Consider the following 20,813-nt stretch of genomic DNA (forward strand, 5'->3'; position numbering starts at 1 on the left):
GAAAAAAGTACACAGTAGTATTAAGAATAGCAATGTGCAAAAACAAATAAAAAGGTTACCTTTCTCTTATGTACATGGCTATGTTAATACTATTATCATGCTATATTCTACTCATATACTATGATTTATGATGGAAAGTGCAAATATTATGACATAAAAGTTCCTTTCAGTTGTGCTCTAATTTTGGTAGTCTCATTATTTTCCTCATGTATTTTAGCTGATAAAATAAGAACAGGGCCCTTTTAGTGGGCAGTCAGAGACTTAACTGCCCAGATTGTACAATGTTTTTCAGCTGGCCGGATTGCCACTGTTTAGAGAAACATGGGTGGGAGGCTGTTTTAAAAGAAAATGAAGAAAGCATTTGTTTAACTGCATGGAAACACAAATATTTCAATAAGTGAGGGCTGACAATGCATTTCATTACAGCAAGGAGTGCCAGCTTGTACAAATTTTATATTAATTTTTCAATATTAGTTGAAGATGCCAAATTTAACTGTTTAATCTCTCATATCTATTCATTAATCTAAAACTAATATGAAGTAGGTCCACGGAAGGGACTGTGCATCATCAGACTCTGCTATATGAGGATGTTTGAAAGAGATTGCTGGTAGCTTTCAGAGACTCCTTCTCAAGCTCATTTACTATGCTCAGCTTTTCTTATGCTCCTCTCCAATGGAGACGCATTGTCTCCCCATGCCTGAGACATCTGTTCTGTATGTCCACATACCTGAGGTATCCACCTCCATCCTGCACACGCTTGTCCTAAGGCCTATAACTGCTTCCTCATATGATCTCCCTTGTGTAAGAAAGAGACTTCCATCCATGGCTATTGCAGATACACCCAGACTTCATAATCTGTACATCCTTGGAGAATCCTCCTCACATAAGCATTGTCTGCCAGAATCTATGCAAAGAAGGCAGGATCTCTCTGACCAAAGTTTACTCGTTTATCCCTGTAAGGCAAGGCAAAAAGAGAGTGGTGTGGCTTGAAACTTTCTCCTCTGTTGCTTGAAAAGAAAAAACTTGAGGTGGCGCCTCTCTAGAGCACAGAAGTGGGTGTGTCTGTCTCATTGAGGCTTATCTTCTGTCTCCCATTGAAAGAGAGGTCAAGAAGGAAATGCCTCATAGGCCCAACTTGCATTTCCCTGCCATAGGAGACAGGCTTTAAAGAAAAGATTGAAAAAACAAAAATCCTAAAAAAAGGTGTCTGTATGTAAATGTCTGATGGAAATCATGGTGAACATCATGGCATGATAATGAATGTTTTATCACTAGCTATTACATTCCTCACAGATGTAGAAGACACAAATGAGTTATGCAGGTCATCCCATATGAATACCATTAATGTCTTTATAACTACACTGTATTATTATGTATTCTGTATATGCCACATCCGGAGTGAAACATTAAAACAATATTCTTAAATTGAGTGGAGGACACTGTTTTGCATCCCTTTGCTTGTAAAGCCAGTTGGGTCAGTTACTATGAGTCTTAACTCATAGATCTCAGAAGGAAACATGAAAACATCTAAATATGACTTAAAATACCTTTTTATACACCAAAAAGTCACAAATTTGAAGTCTGATATTTCAGGCCGTTCCAGGGTTACAAACCAATGCTATATGTCTCCCATGGAAGCTGGAAATATTCTCTTTCCAGTAAGGTAAAGCCCTGGCAGGGATTATTTAGTTGGGGTCAGTTCTGCTGTGAGCAGGGGGGTTGGACTAGATGACCTCCTGAGGTCCCTTCCTATCCTAATATTCTATGATTCCAGTTCTATCTTTTGTAGGGCTGTGGGCTTTAAAGTCATGATATTTTTTGTGTAAAAAACAAACAAACCTGCCCACTGCCTCAGGATTAAATTTTGCTAGTTGTGAGCCTTGGGCAGGTGTAGTTTTAGAGGAGAAATTCAACATGTGGCTGTATGGTGTATGGAGCTTTAAGAATAGAGCTGAAAGGGTGTGGCTGCAGCACCTTTAAGGTCATAAACATTCTGTATGGCAGGGTTCCAAAAAAGGACTTTTCAGTTTGCAAGCTATTGCAGCTGGAGCTGGGTTTCAGGCTGAACCTAGGAATGAAGTGGACAGGATGTAGCTTGTAAACAAGAGCACACTCTGTGTACTAACTTGCTTGGTTTGTGCGGGTGTTCTTATCCAATTAAAGTCATTGTAGTAGAATTTAATAGTGTGATTGGCTGATTGGATATAGGGAAATATAATGGGGGAGAAGGTGAAACATTTCTCTTGCAGATTCATTTTAAAATGGTAGCTTTTGAAGCAGTTGAGGGCCTTGGAATAATAACACCTACCTCTTAAGTAGCATTTTTCCTCGGAAGATCTCAAAGTGCTTTATAAAGAAAGTCACTATCACCATTTTACAAATGAGGAAATGAAGGCGTAGAGTGGTGAAGTGAGCTGTCCCAGGTCACCCAGCAGCACACCCAGGGATAGAACCCAGGTCTCCTGAATCTCAGGTCAGTGCTCTAGCCACTAAGCCTGGAAAAATTAGATTATTGGGAAGAGAGTGAGGTGGTCAACAGTGCCAAGTAAATTCATTTATCACATGGCTCTGCAGTTTCAGATGAATATCACCTGTGTGTGTGAATATGTCAAAATGTGGTTGCCTTCGGTTTGGAAGTGTTTAGGTTTCTGCTCTGAATGGAACCAACATGTGAATGCAAAACTCTACCTGCTCCAATTTCACATGGTTTCCACCAACAAGGATAGATCCTTCACGAGCTTTCAAAGTTTGGCTCAGTTTCACTCTTCTCTTGATTAGTGAAACTGAACTGAATTTTAGCTTGTAAGTAAAGTTGAATCAAGCAAGCTGTGTCTAACTACAGGAATCAATATGCAGTTTTCACACTGTTCATGTATGTTGTGTGCACATGGTAGCAAAATACCCATATCCATAGGAATGAAGTGCTCATTGGGTAAATATCTGGATCTAAGAATATAACAATAGTTTAGCTATTGCAAATAATAGAGAGTCATTCATCAATTTAATTTCTGGCCCCCACAATGAAGGTGATCTGATTAATTCAGTGATCAATTGCAAAAGTCTGTATCATATTCCAAAATTGTCTTATGCAAAAACAGGGCAGTTTTATTTATAAAACATCAGTGATGATGTGTAGAAAAACTGAGTCAAATGTTCTTGTTATTTTTTCATCTAACATATATCTATTGTTATTTTAATGATTGAAAAAGAAAATTTGACAGTTCTGGAAATTCGAAGAGTACCATTGCTAAGGGAATTTCAGGAACTTAAGTCAAAAGTGCTTTTATACATTTATATGAGAAACAGTTACAGAACCAAATAAGTAATTTATAAGGGATTTGAGGGCTAAGTATTTAGTACAGTATGTTATAAACCAGATGTGAATTAACTTTTGAAACAAGACAGAGTAGCTGGCATTGCAAAAGGAGTGGTTACATGGTAGTAAGAGCCATGTAAGAATTGGTAATTATGATAATCTAGTAAGTGGCTTTTAAGAAAATACATGAGTGACCTGATCTCTTGGGCTGAGAAAGCTGACCCAAAAGCAGTCTTTTGAAAATCAAAATAGTAGCTATGGGGCAACTCTTGCTTCTTCTCATCCGTATAGATGTGAAAGGCCATGCTTCAAATGGTACCAATGTGGATTGGCTGTGCTGGATGGAACAGGGAGCAGGGATGCAGGATGCACAAGGCTGTTCAGAAAGGATGGGGATGAGGTAGGGCAGAGCAGTAGAAGGGACTCATGGAGCTTTGTGGCTGTATTAGTGTCCATAGAACTCCTGATTTATAGCTTGGGAAGAGAGAGAGAGCCAGATCTAGTTGTTAAATCTGAAATAAAGAGGATTAAGCAATAGTGATTATGTAGTAGTAATTAATACTGTTAGATAATTAGTGCTGTAGCAAATAAAATGGATATTCTTGTCCATTTTGGAAGGCCATTTCTGTTGAAAAAAGTTGAACTGCTGGGGTGCAAGCAATATTTATTTTGAGTACTTACCAGTGCTCATACAACTGTGGGCATCTGGTTACAGAAAGAAAGGATGGGTTTGTGATGAAGGCATTGGACGGGGCTTATGCTGGTTTAAGTTCAGTTCCTGTGCTATGGTGGTCAGTGATCGCTCAATGTTTAAGATCCTTGCAAGAGTGCTGCTTTATTCTGTGGCCCATTCTTATTGGCTGTTCATAACAACAAGAACTTCACAGCAGCCTGTCCAGATTCTCTCTCTGGGAAGCTCAGACATGAAAGGAATAGTCCCCAATACCACAGAAGCTTCCTATGTGACATTGGGCAAATTAATCTCTTTGTGCCTGAATTCCCCATCCGTGAAATATGGAATGATGATGGAAAATCCCATGCACAGCTATAGACTGGGGACCGACGAGCTGGGCAGCAGCTCTGCAGAAAAGGACCTGGGGGTAACGGTGGATAAAAAGCTGGATATGAGTCAGCAGTGTGCCCTGGTTGTCAAGAAGGCTAATGGAATATTGGGCTGCATTAGGAGGGGCATTGCCAGCAGGTCACGGGAAGTGATTATTCCCCTCTATTCGGCATTGGTGAGGCCGCATTTAGAATACTGTGTCCAGTTTTGGGCCCCCCACTACAAAAAAGATGTGGACAATTTGGAGAGAGTGCAGCGGAGGGCAACCAAAATGATTAGGGGGCTGGAGCACAGGACTTATGAGGAGAGGCTGAGGGAACTGGGCTTGTTTAGTCTGCAAAAGAGAAGAGTGAGGGGGGATTTGATAGCGGCTTTTAACTACCTGAAAGGGGGTTCTAGGGAGGATGGGGCTAGGCTGTTCTCGGTGGTGGCAGATGACAGAACAAGGAGCAACGGTCTCAAGTTGCAGGGGGAGGTCTAGGTTGGACATTAGGAAAAAGTTTTTTACTAGGAGGGTGGTGAAGCATTGGAATGGGTTACCTAGGGAGGTGGTGGAATCTCCATCCTTACAGGTTTTTAAGCTGAGGCTTGACAAAGCCCTGGTTGGGATGATATAGCTGAGGTTAGTCCTGCTTTGAGCAGGGGGTTGGACTAGATGACCTCCTGAGGTCCCTTCCAGCTCTAATATTCTATGATTCTATGATTCTATGATTCTATAATACTTCCCTACCATATAGGGGTTTGGTGAGGATAAATTCAATAATGATTGTGAAATATTCAGATACTACAGCGATAGATATTGGGGCACTGCTTCCCATTCTGAAAGTGATGGACACTGACACAAATCTTATGTTTGTGGCACAGTCATTGGGGAGAGGCATCCTGAAAAATCTGTTGATATTTTATTTGCATAAAATCGTATTTTAAAAGGAGCTTATTTCTCCCCTTCTATTTTGAACCAAATCCTGCTTGACTTTTCAATGAAGGAACTCCATTGACAACATGATTTGGCCGTGAATGTACATTTGGTTTCAATTAGTATCGGTGGAAGAACAGTTTTATAGATTCTAAAACTGCAACTATATTTTGAGAGCTTTTTTCGGGGTTTTCTTCTGAGCTATAAGAAAAGTGTTTTTGAAGGGGGAACTTCTTAACCTCTTTGTTCTCTGATGTATCATTTGTGATCTTTTATTGCTTATTTTCCAGCATTGTATATCTGTTTTTTTTTTAAACTCAGTTTAATTGAGTGGTCCAACATGCAATATGTACGGCCAGATTGTGAATGGACCTTCTGTGGGTGGGCAAAGATTGTGTGTTTAAAGGGGGTAGGAAGAAGGTGAGGCTGTGGTCTCCATTTTCCCTTTGTATTAGCCACCAGAGCTCCCTAGGCCAATGTGAATCTGCACCATACTTACTCAGAGCTGAACCTTAATGGCACAATCGAGCTGTTAATGTACCAGATCCCTTGTCCTACACCATGCCAGCATGATTCCTGATTCTACACAACTGCTTAGTTAGTGTTTCCAATGTACTAGTGTTTCCAGCTGCTGCTGTGCCAGCCTGATCCAGCCAGACTGCTATGCTGAAGTCTTAAATTACTGCTGCTCTGCTGTGTACGCTAATATAGTACTAATGTAATATATGGATATTCAGTAGAAGCCACGGGACACCAAATACTGTAGTCATGCAGGAACTGATTGTTCTAATGCTGTGTGGATTAAGATTTTACCTGGATAGCCTTCTATCCAGTAGATGTTAAATGATGCAGATAATTTATTATCTAAGCAACTCTGATCTTAAAGCACACGCTCACACTGGCTGATGCAAATTTTACTACTCATTCACTAAAAAGGCAATGGCATATACTTCAACATTAAGTAACAAATATACCTTCTGGAGACCAATTTATCCCAATGTATATGCATTGTGCTTATAAATATATACATGCAATATAATTGTAATCGTTACACAGTGTCTTTCATATATGCAATCCTTCACACTCTGTGTGTGCAGAATTCCAAATGGAGGCAATGAGTGTTTCATGAGTGGAGGGTCTGAAGGATCAAGCCAAATATAACTTTTCTCAAGTTCTGTTTTTCACTAGATACACAGTGACCACTACTGTGCTTGTTTTGTGAATCAAGTTATCAGCTTATTTTCTCTTTCATAGAGGTGGTTTTTGTTTTGTTTTGCTGTGGAAGAATAAAAATAGAAGAGTCAACCAAGGGATATTTTAAAATAAGTGTTTCTGTGAACATTTGTTCTGATCTGTTAAGATATGATTCTTTTGTCATCAAAAAGCACTTGGCCTGGTTGGAGAATTGCCATGCTAGCAGATGACAGTAGTACCCCCTGGTTTTAGATGGATACTGCCAAGTTTTCAGTATATTTTCAACTACATATTATTTTCTTTCATCTAAGGTTTCACAAGTAAATCTTTGTCTACCAGACTTTATTTGCCATTCTGAAAACAAAACGGATTGATAATTGTTTGACTGTAAAAACAGACAATACTTGTGAAGAGAAAGGTATTTTCCTTTAAGGTAGGCATTTCAGTGACTTACATGTAGCTATGTAAATATTCCTTCAGGACCAGAATGCGACACTATACCTATGTTAGGTGTACTGATATGACTGATTGCATAAGGTGCTATTCAGAATGTGCCTGGGAAGCCAGAATCTGACCGTTACTTAGTGAAATACAGAAATCCAAACCCTTGACCCACATGGCTTGGGGCTTTAGTTATAGCCAGTTTTTGGTTTGGTTATACACAAATGAAAGGTGGTTTTGACTGACTTTTGCTTTGACTTTTTGGGTTCATTTGAACTTCAAAATGCCTATGTTACACAGCACTGAGAGGTGTAGTACCTCTTAGGGTATATCTACATTGCATTTTAAAAACCAACAGCTGCAAATCTGAGCCCAAGTCTAAAGACTCAGGCTCACAGGGACTGCTCTGTGGCCCAAAAAACAACTGTAATGACATTTAGGCTTGGGCTGGACTTTCGTGTCTGAAGCCTGGAGGGAGGCAGGCCAGATTCAGAGCCTGATATAAACGTGAAAGGGGGTCAATTTATGAATTAATCTGCTTTGTTAAATTTTAGCTTTAAAATCTGTCAGCTTGGCAAATTCATAAATTGACCCTCAGCCCAAGCCAAAAAGTCTGCTCAACTGTTTTTAGCATCATAGCACGAGCCCGAGTCTGTAGACCCAGGCTCTGAGACTTGCTGTTGTGGGTTTTAAAACACAGTGTAGGCATACCGTTACTGTCACCTAATCTGGTTTGCACACCAGGCTGATTGGTCCTTGGGGATGGTCAGGCTGTGGGGCTAAAGGGGATGGAATGGAATCAGCCTGCACTTGGCAATGTGGTGATGCAGAACTGCTCAGAGGAGCTTACCTCCAGCCCCATGCTGCCATAATCAGATCCCCAATTTCTCATTCCACTCACTGACACCTTCAGGGGATGTTGTAATGTCTGTGCAGCTTTGTTTGAAGGAGAGGTTGGACTAGGATCCTGTATTGTGTTGTGTTGGGGATGGGGAGTCTCTGGGACGCTGTTTCCTCTTCCTTTGATGGTTGTGGAGTGTTCTTTGACCCAGTGAACTCCATCTAGGTTGCCTGGCTGACAGCTCCACTTGTTGTCAGCAAGGGACACTATTTGGGACCATGCAGAAGTCTCCTGGCTGTCATTCCCTTGGGGAGAACTCTTCTTGCCTTCTCCCAGTAAAATGTCAGAGATTTACCTCCTTCCATTAGATCATTATAATTAATATATTAGAGGGGGAAAAAGCAGAAGTATGTCAGCAGGGAGATGTCCAAGAACATAAACAGGCGAAAAGATATTTTCCCGCCTGTGGCACAATGTGACCATGAGATCTACATCATCTTCCTAGACAATGCAGCAGAGGACTGCCAAAAGTAAACCATCTGTGTCCTACCTACAGAGCTATGATGCACCTAAAAACAAACTTCTAACACCTCCATGATGAAACCAGATGGCTCTATCTGCCCATTGACGGATGTGGTCCTGAACAGATGGAAAGCACAGTATGAAAGCGTGCTGAACTGAAAGCGCCTGCCGTAGAGCTATGTGACCCATCAAACCACACAGCTGCAGACTCAGGGATAAACACTGATTCTCCATCACTTGAGGAAGTATGGAAGGCTATCCAAAAGTTGCGGAATGGACGTGCTGCTGGATGTGATATTATTCCACCAGAGCTGCTCAAAAAATGTCTTGGAAACATTGAGCCTTGGCTAGCATCAACTGTTCTTAAAAGTGTGGGCATCAGACAAAGTGCCAGCAGAATGGAAAGACTGTCCCTGTACAAGGGCAAAGGATCTTGCATAAAGTGTGGCATCTACAGGCCAGACTCATGGCTATAACGCCCTGAAAAGGTCTTCACTCACATTCTCCTTGGTAGGATGCGGCTGCTCCTTAGCAGACCATCACTGTCCACAGCAGTCAGGTTTCATTGTTGGACAGTGGACTATGGATGCTGTCCTTACCGTCTGGCTTCTGGCTGAGCTGCACCAAGAATTTAACTGCCCACTTCACATGGCATATATTGACGTCAAAGTGGCTTTTGATTTGGTTGATAGGTCAGCACTTTGGCTTGCACTGAATGGAGTTTGCATTTCAGATGTTCCACTAAATCCGATGTGTGAGAGAGTGCACATTGGTTCATGGCTTTTGCCACATTTGTGCACAACTTCATGTGTGGGGCAGGAATGCATTCTCAACCTGGCACTATTCTGTCAAGCTGTGAACTGGATGTTAGGACTTTGCCAATCCACATGGTGGACTCAAGGTTGGTTAAGAAGGGTTCACCAACTAAGATTACACCAATGATGCTGCCTTGCTGGTGTAGAAGTGAGAGAATGTAAGCCTGCCCCTCCAAGTCTTCAAAACGCCACCCACACTGTGGGGTTAAATGTCTCCTGGCAGATGACCAAAGTCCAGAACCTTGGGACTGGGTCACCAGAACCCCGGTGCAGATGGGCTCAAGTACTGTGGAGAGTATTGATGAGTTCATCTACCTCGGCTGCAAGCAGAGTTAAAACAGTTGCAGCAAACTGGACATTCTTCAACAAATAGGTCTCCCTGCCTCCAGTCTCACTTATGGATGTAAAAAACATCTTTGTGCTGAGACAAAGTTTGGGATCTATCAAACTTGTGTATTACTTGTATTGCTATATGGGTAAAAAACCTGGACCTGGACAGGCAGACTTGAAGTGGCTGGAGGCATTTCATATGCGCTGTCAGCTCCAAATCCTGAGCACAGAGAAGCTTGACTTTGTGTAAAATGTCACAATCTTGCAATGATCCGGCCTTCTCTCAATTGCTCAATATATTCAAAAGTGGCATTGCATGCTTTTCAACCATGTCGCCAGGATGGATAAAACCAGCATAGCATCCTATGCTCTCAAACTCTCCATTGACATGTGAAGAGGGACTCACCCTGACCCTACCTAGTCATGCCTGTGGGGCCACTGCAGAGATTCATAGATTTGCAAGAATAAGCCAGATCTGGAAACTTCACTACATGATGCCTGGTGTAATGCTATCAACTGTGGTCACACTGTCTAGTGCAATGGTCCTCCTTTGTTTATCATCCCTTGTACCCCATTGTCCTGCATGGCACTTGACCTTGCCAGAACCATGGACTCTGTTCCTGGTGATGGGTTGCTTCCCTGTTTACCACTTTGGAACAGGGGATCTGAGAATTTATGGACATGTTTGCAGTTGTGGAACCCGGTTGCTGATGTCTGTGTGCAGCAGATGAGTCTCAAATTTGGTCCCAGCTCTGCAGGTCCTCTAAAGTTTTAATATATGAAATAAAAAGGTCCTTAAGTTTACATACACTTTGTCACTGTATAGTCAGCTTTTTTTCCTGTTTTCTTCACCTATGTGAAGAAAAATCATGAATGGGCCTCTACTAATCATTTGATTGACATAAAAATCTTAATATTAAAAAAATCATGTTCATTTTGTCCTCTGGTTTTTGAGACTTTAGGGTACACTTGGGTCACATTTTCAAATGTTTCTCTGCAACCACGAGAATTACAAACTTAGCTTTTTTTTTTTTTTTTTTTTTTTTTTTTTTTAAAGTAAGATTCTCATAATATTTACATATTTCTCGGAGCTGGCACTTTAAGAAAATTTCACAAGACTTGCAATAAAATTGTGATACTTTTCAACACTGGTTGAGTCTTCTGGTTTAAGATGCCTTTCCTTATGCTGATTTGTAAATAAAAGGGCTGATTATTCAGTGACAAAATGTATCTTTTCTTGGGATTTTCTTGGATGCAGTCTTGACTTCAGGTGAACCAAGCTCATAAGCAGGACTCTCTAGACCTGAATGGGGGTGAAGTCTAGACTCTTTATATCATAAAAACATAAGAATGGCTGTTCTGGATCAGACAATGGTCCATCTAGCCCAGTGTTCTGTCGTCCAACAGTGAGTGATGCCAGATGCTGCAGAGAGAGTGAACAGAACAGGGCAATGTATATAAAGATTCAGCCCCTGTTTTCCAGTCCCAGCTTCTAGCAGTCAGAGGTTTAGGGACACCCAGAGCATGGGGTGCATCCCTGACCATCTTGGCTAATAGCCATTGATGAACCTATCATTCATGAACTTCTCTAATTCTTTTTTGAACCCTGTTATACTTTTGCCTTTCACAACATCCCCCAACAACAAGTTCCATATGTTGACTGTGCATTGTGTGAAGAAGTACTTCCTTGTGTTTGTTTTAAACCTGCTGCCTGTTAATTTCATTAGGTGACCCCTGGTTCTTGTGTTATGTGAAGAGGTAATAATACTTCCCTATTTACTTTCTCCACACCATTCATGATTTTATAGACCTTTATTATATCCCCCCTTAGTCATCTCTTTTCCAAGCTGAACAGTTCCAGTCTTTTTAATCTCTCCTCATATGTAGATCCCCTTTTTGAAGTTAAATGCTACTGTGATGGGTTTCTTTGGTATTTCCCCCCCACAAGGATGTTAAATTTAATCACATTATGGTCGCTCTTAACGAACGGTTCAGCTATATTCAGCTCTTGGACCAGATTCTGTGTGCCACTTAGGACTAAATCAAGAATCGCCTCTCCCCTTGTGGGTTCCGAGACTAGCTGCTCCAAGAAGCAGTCATTAATTGTGTCTAGAAATTTTATCTCTGCATCCCGTCGTGAGGAGACATATTCCCAGTCAATATGAGGATAGTTGTAATCTCCCATTACTGCTAAATTTTCTATTTTTGTAGCCTCTCTAATCTCCCTTAGCATTTCACAATCACCATTACCGTCCGGGTCAGGCATATATTCCTACTATTATACCCTTATTATTCAAGCATTGAGTTTCTATCCATAGAGATTCTCTTTGAATCATTTAAGATTTTTGCTATATTTGATTGTATGCTTTCTTTCACATATAGTGCTACTCCCCCACCAGTGTGACTTGCTCTGTCATTCCTATACATTATGTACCCAGGTATTACCATGTTCCACTGATTATCATAGTTCCACCAAGTTTCTGTAATGCCTATTATATTAATATCCTTATTTAATGCCAGGCACTCAAGTTCACCCATTTTAGTATTTAGACTTCTGCATTTGTATACAAGCACTTATAAAATTTGTCAATATTTAGTTGTTTGCCTTCATGTGATGTAATTGAATGGGAGTCTTTTTTGTTTGGTTGTTTCTCTTAAATTCCTGCCTATACTTTATCAGCTTCTATCCTCTCCTCTTTACTATGATATATAAAGTATTCTCTTTAATAAATCCTTCCCCAGGGGATGTGTCTGTCCAAACTGTCTGCTTCTCCGCATGTGTTGGTTTTTCCCAATCCCATAGTTTAAAAAATCCTCTATGACCTTTTTAATTTTACATACCAGCAATCTGGTTTTGTTTTGGATTAGGTGGAGCCCAAGTTTCTGTATAGGCCCCTCCTTTCCCAAGAGGTTCTCCAGTTTCTAGTAAACCTAAATTCCTCCTTCAAACACCATCATCTCATCCATGCATTGAGACCCTGCAATTCTGCCTCTCTTCCTGGCCCTGCACATGGAACTAGAAACATTTCAGTGAATGCTGCCAATGAAGATCCTGGACTTCAATCTCTTTTTGAACAGCCTAACTTTGGCTTCCAGGACCTCTCTCATACCTTTCCTATGTCACTGGTACCTACGTGTACCTTGACCACCAGCTCCTCCCCAGGACTGCACATATGTCTATCTAGATGTCTTGAGAGGTCCACAGTCTTTGCACCCAGCAGTCAATTCACCATGTGGTTCTCCCAGTCATAAACCCAACTATCGATATTTCTAATAATCAAATTCCTCATTACTATTACCTGGCTCTTCCTAATGACTCAGGTTCCCTCTCCTGGAGGGATATCCTCAGTGCGGGAGGATACCATTACGTTCTCTGGAAGAAGAGTCCCAACTATGGGATCATTTCCATTTGCTCCAGCTTGATGAGACTTCCTTGAGACTTTCATCCTCCCCAACTGCACAGAGTTTGTCAGATTGGGGGTGGGACCACTCTACTTGTCCCAGAAAGTCTTGTCTGTGTACATTTCTGTCTCCTTTAGCTCCTCCAGTTCAGCCACTCTGGTCTCAAGAGCCCGTACTCGGTCTCTCTGCGGGCCATGAGCTGCTTGCACCGAATGCACACATACACACCACCTGTCTACAAGGCAGGTAATCATACAAGCTACATTCAGTGCAATAAACTGGATAGCCCCCACTCTGCTACCGGACTTCTGCCTTGCAGGGGGTTTTGTTTGTTTGTTTGTTCTTTGTTTGTGAGGTTTTATTTTTTGTGTATGGTTTGTTTTTTTGGGTGGGTGTTATTGGCCTGAGCTTAGAAAATGTTGTTAGGTGCCTCTGGCTCTCATGCTTCCTCTTTCAACTCCTTTGCAAAACTCTCCTGTTTTCCGCTCCTCTGGTCACTTAACAAGCTGGCTTTTTTAACCCCTGTTCTCCTTGAGTCAGCCCTCCCCCTTATCAAGGGATCCTAAAGGGATTAGGGATCAAAGGATGGCAGGCTAGAGATTCATTAAGAAGCTCTCAACCATGCCAAGCAGGCCGTTAGGCTCAGCTCACAGTCTGCCCAAACAGACCACAACTACAAACTTCCATCAAGGAGGCATACAACAAGCAAGCATAGCAACTAACAGACAGCAAACTCACTCCAGGAGTAATTTGGTTACTCTTCCTTCACCTGGAGAATTCCCTCTCAAAACTCCCATGTTTGCTGTGCCTGTTCCCTAGCTCATACGTTTAAGACAAGTTGTACCTAAAGTACCTTCCATGCCGTAGGGTGAGAATTTCCCATTCCTTGCTTTTCCCTCTTCCTGGCCCCAATTTCACTTGGCTTCTGGTGTCTTTCCCTGTTTTGCCCTCCCCTTACAATGTCTGGGTGGATACAATTTCTCTCCAGTTCGCATATGAAACTGTTGTGCTATCTACAGAGCTCAGATCTTTGGCTAGATGTGTATTATTTCTTTAAGCCCATGTGTTGCAGAGTAGACCTGAGGTTGGATAATTCATAAGAGCTGAGTATTTATTTATTTATTTATTTATTATTACTTGAAAAGATTCTTATTATTTTGAGCAACAGTCCAGTCACCTGGCAGCCGGTCATTAGCATTTTAGCCTTCTTTCTTTCACAACAATGCACAACATGCTAATTAGAGGGTTCTGAAAGCTAAGCAACCCGTTTTAAAATCAGACATTTTAATTTGCAGCTTTAATGGCTGTGTTATAACAACTGGCTTTGGGGAGAAAAAAAAAATTCTCATGTTCCAGTAGCAAGGCCCAGTGTAACAGAGACTGACAAAATTAAAAACCTCATAATGTGACCTTTGCCTGGGATAAAAGGCTGTTTCATAACAATTTCCTTTTGTTCTTTGTTTAAGCCATTACTCCAAGAGGAGCCTCCGATTAATCTAAGTAAATGCATCATTACAGTTCTAATCCATGTCCTTCTGTCAGTGTCTGTTTTAATTAAATAAGAAACACTAGGAGAAAGAGGGCTGGTTGATCAGGGTAAGATTAAGAAAGGCTTTACTGTTTTGTCCATTTGCATAGCTCCAGATGCCATAATATTGTAGGTTAAAGGAGGAAAACTTATAGTTTAACATAGTGCTCCCTATTACAATATTAAAATAATCAGATTCACCAATGAAATCATTCCAATCATCCAAATAATTATATACAAAACATTAACAGGCAAATGGTATGACAGCTTTGGTTGAGTAATTTGACACATTATTATGTTTTGGGCCATATACCTAATTGGGCACAAACTGTTTGTATCCAAGTGCAATTTTTAAAAATATTAAATAAAGCATTAAGTAAAACTAGTTATGAATTTATGGTGCCAGGTTTTTTTTCTTTTTCTTTTTTTTTTTAAATGGCTGCTACAGGCCTCTGAAATGTTTTTTCTTTTTTTAAAGGAATTCAGAGGATAATTATTTTAAAGCAGTGAAGAGTCCATTTAATAAATGTTGTAAGATTAATACATCTATCTAGTTAATATTGCTAAAGCAATACATATGTAAGAAACTCTTCCTCAAGGTAGTGTTTCAAGTTCCCTGTGGTGAGGGCTTCCTCCCACATCCAGGCCATTATTTGATGTAATGAAAAGAGAAAGTGTGCAATACTGAGATTGTTAATTAATTTAGCCTAACAAGATGAAAATAAATGAAGCAAAGCATGGATTGAATGAAGCAAGAGGTCTTATTTACAGTTTAATATTTCTTTATAGTGTGCATTTTTCAATTTACAAAAGAAAAGCCCCTGACTATAAAGAAAATATGTACTGTGATTTTACATGTAAGACACCTTTACAGCATGTAAACATGTCTGTCTACAGTTAAAAATGTAGTGTTAGTTAACCTTTAACTTCCAACTTTTTCTTTCTTTCGTTTTTAAACGTTGGCTACAAAATGTTGATCATAATAGAATAAGTAAAGATCTGAACCTGCTGCCACTGAAGACAATGTCAAAATACCCATGGGAGCGCTTTTGGGGCTAACTTCAGTTTCTTCTTGTTGTTGTTATCGTTAGAGTCTCAGTTTGCACTATTGTATTATCTTATTTCTGATCCATTTTATATGTAGCGGTCTGCTTAAAAATAGCAAAAAATGGGGGGGGGGGGGGGGGAATGTGGGACCTGATTCTGATTTCGTCTCCCCCAGCAAAAATCTAGGGTAACCCATCGTCTTATTCCCATTTCATACTGATGGAACTAAGAACAATGTATTTTGATAGATGTTTTGATGGATTAAAACTAGAATTTCTGGTTTTATCCTCCGAAACGTCAGTTGTTTATTTTATGCAAATTATGACATTTTCAAACTGCATATTTCAATTTTATCACTTTACAAAAGAATTCAAACAAACAAAAATTCCTAAGATTTTTAAACAAACTTTTCCTCCCAGTTACAATTTTCAATTCAAAGAATGCTTTATTTTAAACACAGTAAAAATTGCAAATTGCATTATTCAGTTGCCTACATCTTTAGACGTATTATTTGACTTCCCAATCACAATGTTTTGGGATATAACTCATCAGAGGAGTTGAAAAAAATTCAAAATAGCTTATTTGCAATAGTTGTTTTAAAAAAAACAAAAAACAAAACAAAAAAAAAAAAAAAACCACCAAACAAACCAAAAAACAAACAAACACTTGAGCTGTGACTAATGATTTCCGTGTCACTTTATTGGTTTAAACCTAAAACCAGAAATCCTAATTGATATTTTGTTTAATAAATTATTTTCTCATTTACAGATTAGTTGGATGTGTTCAGTATTTGACCTTTTGTCAATCTTACTGTCTGCTAAGGAAATGCCTTCCTTCCTTTTACAGCAGCTAGACAAGTCAGTGTTATCTGGTGTTACTGTAGGCAGGCCTCTACAAATAGTATTATTATGGTCCCTGTGTTTTTATCTCGGGGGTCATGAACAAAGCCATGCAACTGCTTCTAAAGATTTCAATAAATAGGACTTTTTATCCAGACAATTGCCTTTTATATTACTTTTAAACAAAACTACTAGTCCATCAAGAGTTTCAAAAGGAAAACAATTCTACAGAGTACTGGTATGGCAGCACAGACCAATCATTATGGCACCCATTCTCCAGTCCTTTATTTTTCAAGTCCACAACAATAGGTTGTTGATTCAATGGACAAGACCAGAACAATTAAGTTCTCTGTTTAGCAGCAGTGCAGCATTTTAATGCCCTCCTCTAATAATGGTCTCATTATTGTTATTCTAAGACTGGGCCTCAGGAGGAGGAATATTTGCTGGAGGTACGTCATTATTTTGCAAATTTCGATTAGCTCATCATGTTGTCTGTACTGTGAAAATCGTAGCTAATTAGGGCAGCCAGTTAGACTACCAGCTTTTGAGCTTATGAGTTAAAAGGTAGCACACTTGATAGGCCAATGATGTGAAAAAGGTGGTAAAAAGGAGGATTAGAGCTGTTGCCCTAGTAACTCTAACTTCCATCTGTGCTGGAACAATGGACTTGTGTTTCTCCCCCACCTTGGTGTAAAAATTGGTTTTGTTTTGAAAGGACAGGGCACTTTTTATGACAGTCTGGAATTCAGCCTAAGTGAGTGTAGTTTTAGTTTTTAAGAGAGACCACTGGGGAATAGAAAGAGGAAAGGTCATGGTGAGCTTCAAGGACATGAAAGGTTGTTGTCTCATGTAACAATAGTAGATTGTTTTGTCCTATTATTTCTAGCCAACCATAAGTCAGGTGATGGAACAAATACCTCCAGTTGAATCAGGTGAAACAGGAGAGAGGGATAATGTACCTCGTACAGAACAAAAGATAACTATAATTTGCCTTTATTAAACAGTTATATTTATTTGTGTTCATTCTCTGAAAAAACTTGTTTACTGACCTATTATTCCAGTGTGCTTTATACTGCACTGCCTCTGTAGGCCATCGCATCTCTGGGAAGCACTCCAATGTGTTAGAAAATGTTGTTTAAGCTTTCTTCCCATGAAGAGGAACCCCCAGGAGTACCAGTGATGTGATACTTAACAATAAATTTAGTTGTTGTAGCTTTCTCACATTATTGGAGTTCTTAAAAGGTTTTCCTTCAAACACACACTGAATAAAATTAACTATAAATATGAAAGAAATTTGCTTCAACACTTTACAACATTTTATCATAAATTCTACAGCACATATCATAGAACGTTTATTGCAAACAGTATTAGGTACCGCTGCAGAGAGACCTACAATCCTGTAAAAATAAATTTGCTATAGGGATCCTAATAAAGGACTGCTTTTGTGCAGAGGGAGATAAAGTCTCTTTTGTGCTATGCCATAACTTTAGGAGGTTCTGCCCCTTTGTCTGTGGGGAAAACAAAAGTACTTCAGTGCTATTTAATAAAACAGCTACAGCACGCTTTTACAGGGAAAGCATTTTTGTTAGTGAAAAGGACTGTAATCTCTTGGATTTTGCCCAGGGTTTCCTAAAACCAAAAAACAGTTGCTTTTTAGAAAGAAAAGGGAAGGTAGGAGTCCTGCTTTTTATGTTCTTATTTCTCTGCTTTCGCAGCATGACGCTTATCATCCGAGCAATTAGTTTTTTCCCTCTCCCCCTCCCTCCCCCCACAGACCCCAGCCCTGACCAAAGCATATGATAAGGGCCATTTCACTTCCCTAAAACAAAGATTAGTGATTTCAGGTTGGGATTTTAAGGTTTTCACCCACCTTTTCATATTGGGCCCCATAACCCCTTTAACACAACTGCAGCTGTGTAATTTTCACTTGCTACATAATAGAGCTGCAAAAATATATTTGTTTATTGTGAGATCGATAACAGATTTTGTAATTAAGCTATTTATTATCTGTGAAAAACAAACTTCCCTGTAATTACTAGGTTTGTCATCTTAAGCTGTTCTGACCTTATTTAAACTCCCCTTTTTAGCGATTCTGAACCTCTCTTATCTCTTCTCTGCTCCCAACCACTCTTGGTCTTACTTTCTGACAACACAGATGGACGGCCTTGCACAAACTGATAATTGTGATAATTTCTCAGCTAACTGTTCAATAAAAAAAATGTTATTTTCCAAGCGTAGCAGGCATGTATCACACTCACATATACACTGAAGATGAGAGCCAAGTGATAAGTTCATGGGAACACGATGTAGTATGAGCCATTGGACTTGCTAGCATTTGGTTTGTTGATGGTGTGGTTTATCCAAATGCAGTTGTCTTTTCAGACTACTGAATTTAAGGGATTGGAGTCCTTTAAAAAACAAAAACAAACTCTTAATAAAGGATGTTTAGTCTGAAAGCATTTTTAATATTGTATGTATTTAGTTTATTAAATACCTGTCCTCAAACTTCCAAATCAGCTTCTTATTTTTACTATATACTAGTTTCAGGTATGTAACATCATTTTATTTTGTTGTTTTCTCAATAAAATGGACTGGAAAGCATATAGACTGTTTAGTGTAAAATGGGAGCAATGCAAAGGGTTAAACAGCAGAGAATTACAAATGAACTATCTGGAAAGTTGATTATTAATCCAGCAAGAGAGAAAATATCCTTCCAGTTAGCAAGAATTAGTGCTTGAAGAGCTGATAATATTGTTCAGCCTGTCGGTGTGGAATGGCAGAGTCAGGTAAGCAAGACATCTTCTCAAAGAGATTAAGTCTTTTCCTTTTTGTTTTTCACTTTGAGAATATCTAATTTTAGAGGGAATCTTTGTTGAATCAGTTGTACTGTCAGCATATGAATCGCCATATACTGATCTTCCACAGTCCAAAATGAATGAAAGAAATTTAAATGTTTGTTTTAACATTGGTAAGAAGAACTATTTCTTTTAGCAGATCCATTGAATTAAATAGTGAAATATTTTAGAAATTCATGATTGGATTGTGATTAAGAACAAGGAGAGATTACAAAAAGTAAACAAGCTCTAGGGTGATATGCTGAAGAATCCTGCACAATTGCCAGCAGAAAGATTATATCATTTCTCTTTAGGTGAGAAAGTTCTGGGTTGTTAGAAGTCAAATGTGATTCTGAATATAATCTTTCTTTTTACAGGCAGTATGGGTTTATGCAAATGTATATGTTGAAGACAACTGTTTACCAGTCCTGATGTTTTCTTGGCCCCAGTGTTCACGTAGTATTGATGCATGTATTTGTTTGTTGTAAAACATTTTGAATTAATTCATGTTGATTTGCCAACATTTGTGGGGTTTCAAAGTGTGTGCACTGGGGATGGAAGGAGGAGAGCATATGGAAAATGTGCCATCAAGTTTATACAAAGAAAAATAAACAAGTATTAGATCATTTGAAAACAATCTGTGTGTAATTTCACCTAAAACTGATTTCTCTGTCTTGTAGTGGAAATTTACAATTCCCTGTGTCCTTGTTACCTGGACTGTATGCTCTGGAAAGTACTTGCTAGATATAGGTGAATGAACTTACCTTTTCGATAGTCTGCATTTTATAGATTATTATCTTAGAGGAGCATAAAATGGTGGTGCTGAAATTCAGGAAAAGTCTACGTATTTAATAATATTGCCTCACATCACTAAATTGTGCACTCTTAATTAAATAAATGGATTTATCATCTTTAAAATATTTCAGTTTTGTTAATAGAACTGTGTTAAATAACTATATTTTGCTACATTAGTGTCTGTGTTGGTGGAAAAGAATTTACCATCACCAAATGTTTAGCTTGTTTCCATAAAATAGGCTGAAGGCTGTACCAAAGGGACTAGAGATAAGAGAATCAAAATGCAGTTAAAAACACAAACAGCCCAATCTGAGAGCACACATGGTCTGAGGTTTTAGTTATTATACATGCTAATATTTCATGAGTCGTAAAGTGGAAGGGAAGAGATGCTCATCGTCAGCACCAGGTGGGATGCTCCTTCCAGCTTCCCTTTTAATTTTGAGAAGTGGGTTATGATAAGGCCCAGGGCAAAGGAGAATTGAAGAGAAGAGAAGAAAGGGTAGTTGGGAAAGTAGAAAATAGAGGCTGAATTTGTCTGGTAAGATGCATTGTTTATGGCTGTGTGTCTTTGGCCTACCAGGCAATGAGACAGTTAACAGAAGATGGTCAGATTTTTTTTTTTAAATGGGGGCTTCATCTCATTAGAATCAATCAAGACCACAAACTCTTGCTGCTGCTAATAATGGATAGAACCAGGAAGCCATGAGTCCAACAAATGACTGAAGTAAAAAAAGGACACTGAACAATCAGTAAGAAAAACAAAACAAGTCACAAGAAGTTATCCTAGTGCTCTTTAGGAGAGTTATTAGGCCACAAAGAGATCACCATGCCTAAGTTTGAGCACCATGATCTCGTTAAGATATAAAGAGCAAGTTAAGGGCACAGATGAGAACAAGGGATGATATATACATATATACAAGGGATAATATA

At 39.3% G+C, this 20,813-nt stretch overlaps 1 protein-coding gene across 16 annotated transcripts in view; it reads left to right on the forward strand.

Annotated features, from left to right (window-relative positions):
- The window catches only part of SOX6 (SRY-box transcription factor 6), a 480,108-nt gene that overhangs the window by 149,357 nt on the left and 309,938 nt on the right, over positions 1-20,813 (forward strand). The window contains exon 1 of one of the 16 annotated variants that reach the window (XM_067540717.1): positions 18,999-19,040. The exons of the other annotated variants lie outside the window; for them this stretch is intronic. The gene's annotated coding sequence lies outside the window, so the exon portion shown is untranslated. Of the gene's footprint in view, positions 1-18,998; positions 19,041-20,813 lie in introns of those variants that run through there. 16 annotated transcript variants of the gene reach the window in all.

This window comes from Emydura macquarii, unplaced genomic scaffold (genome assembly GCF_026122565.2).
Source record: "Emydura macquarii macquarii isolate MOO-44397 ecotype Brisbane River unplaced genomic scaffold, CSIRO-AGI_Emac_v2 contig_587, whole genome shotgun sequence".
NCBI lineage: Eukaryota > Metazoa > Chordata > Testudines > Chelidae > Emydura > Emydura macquarii.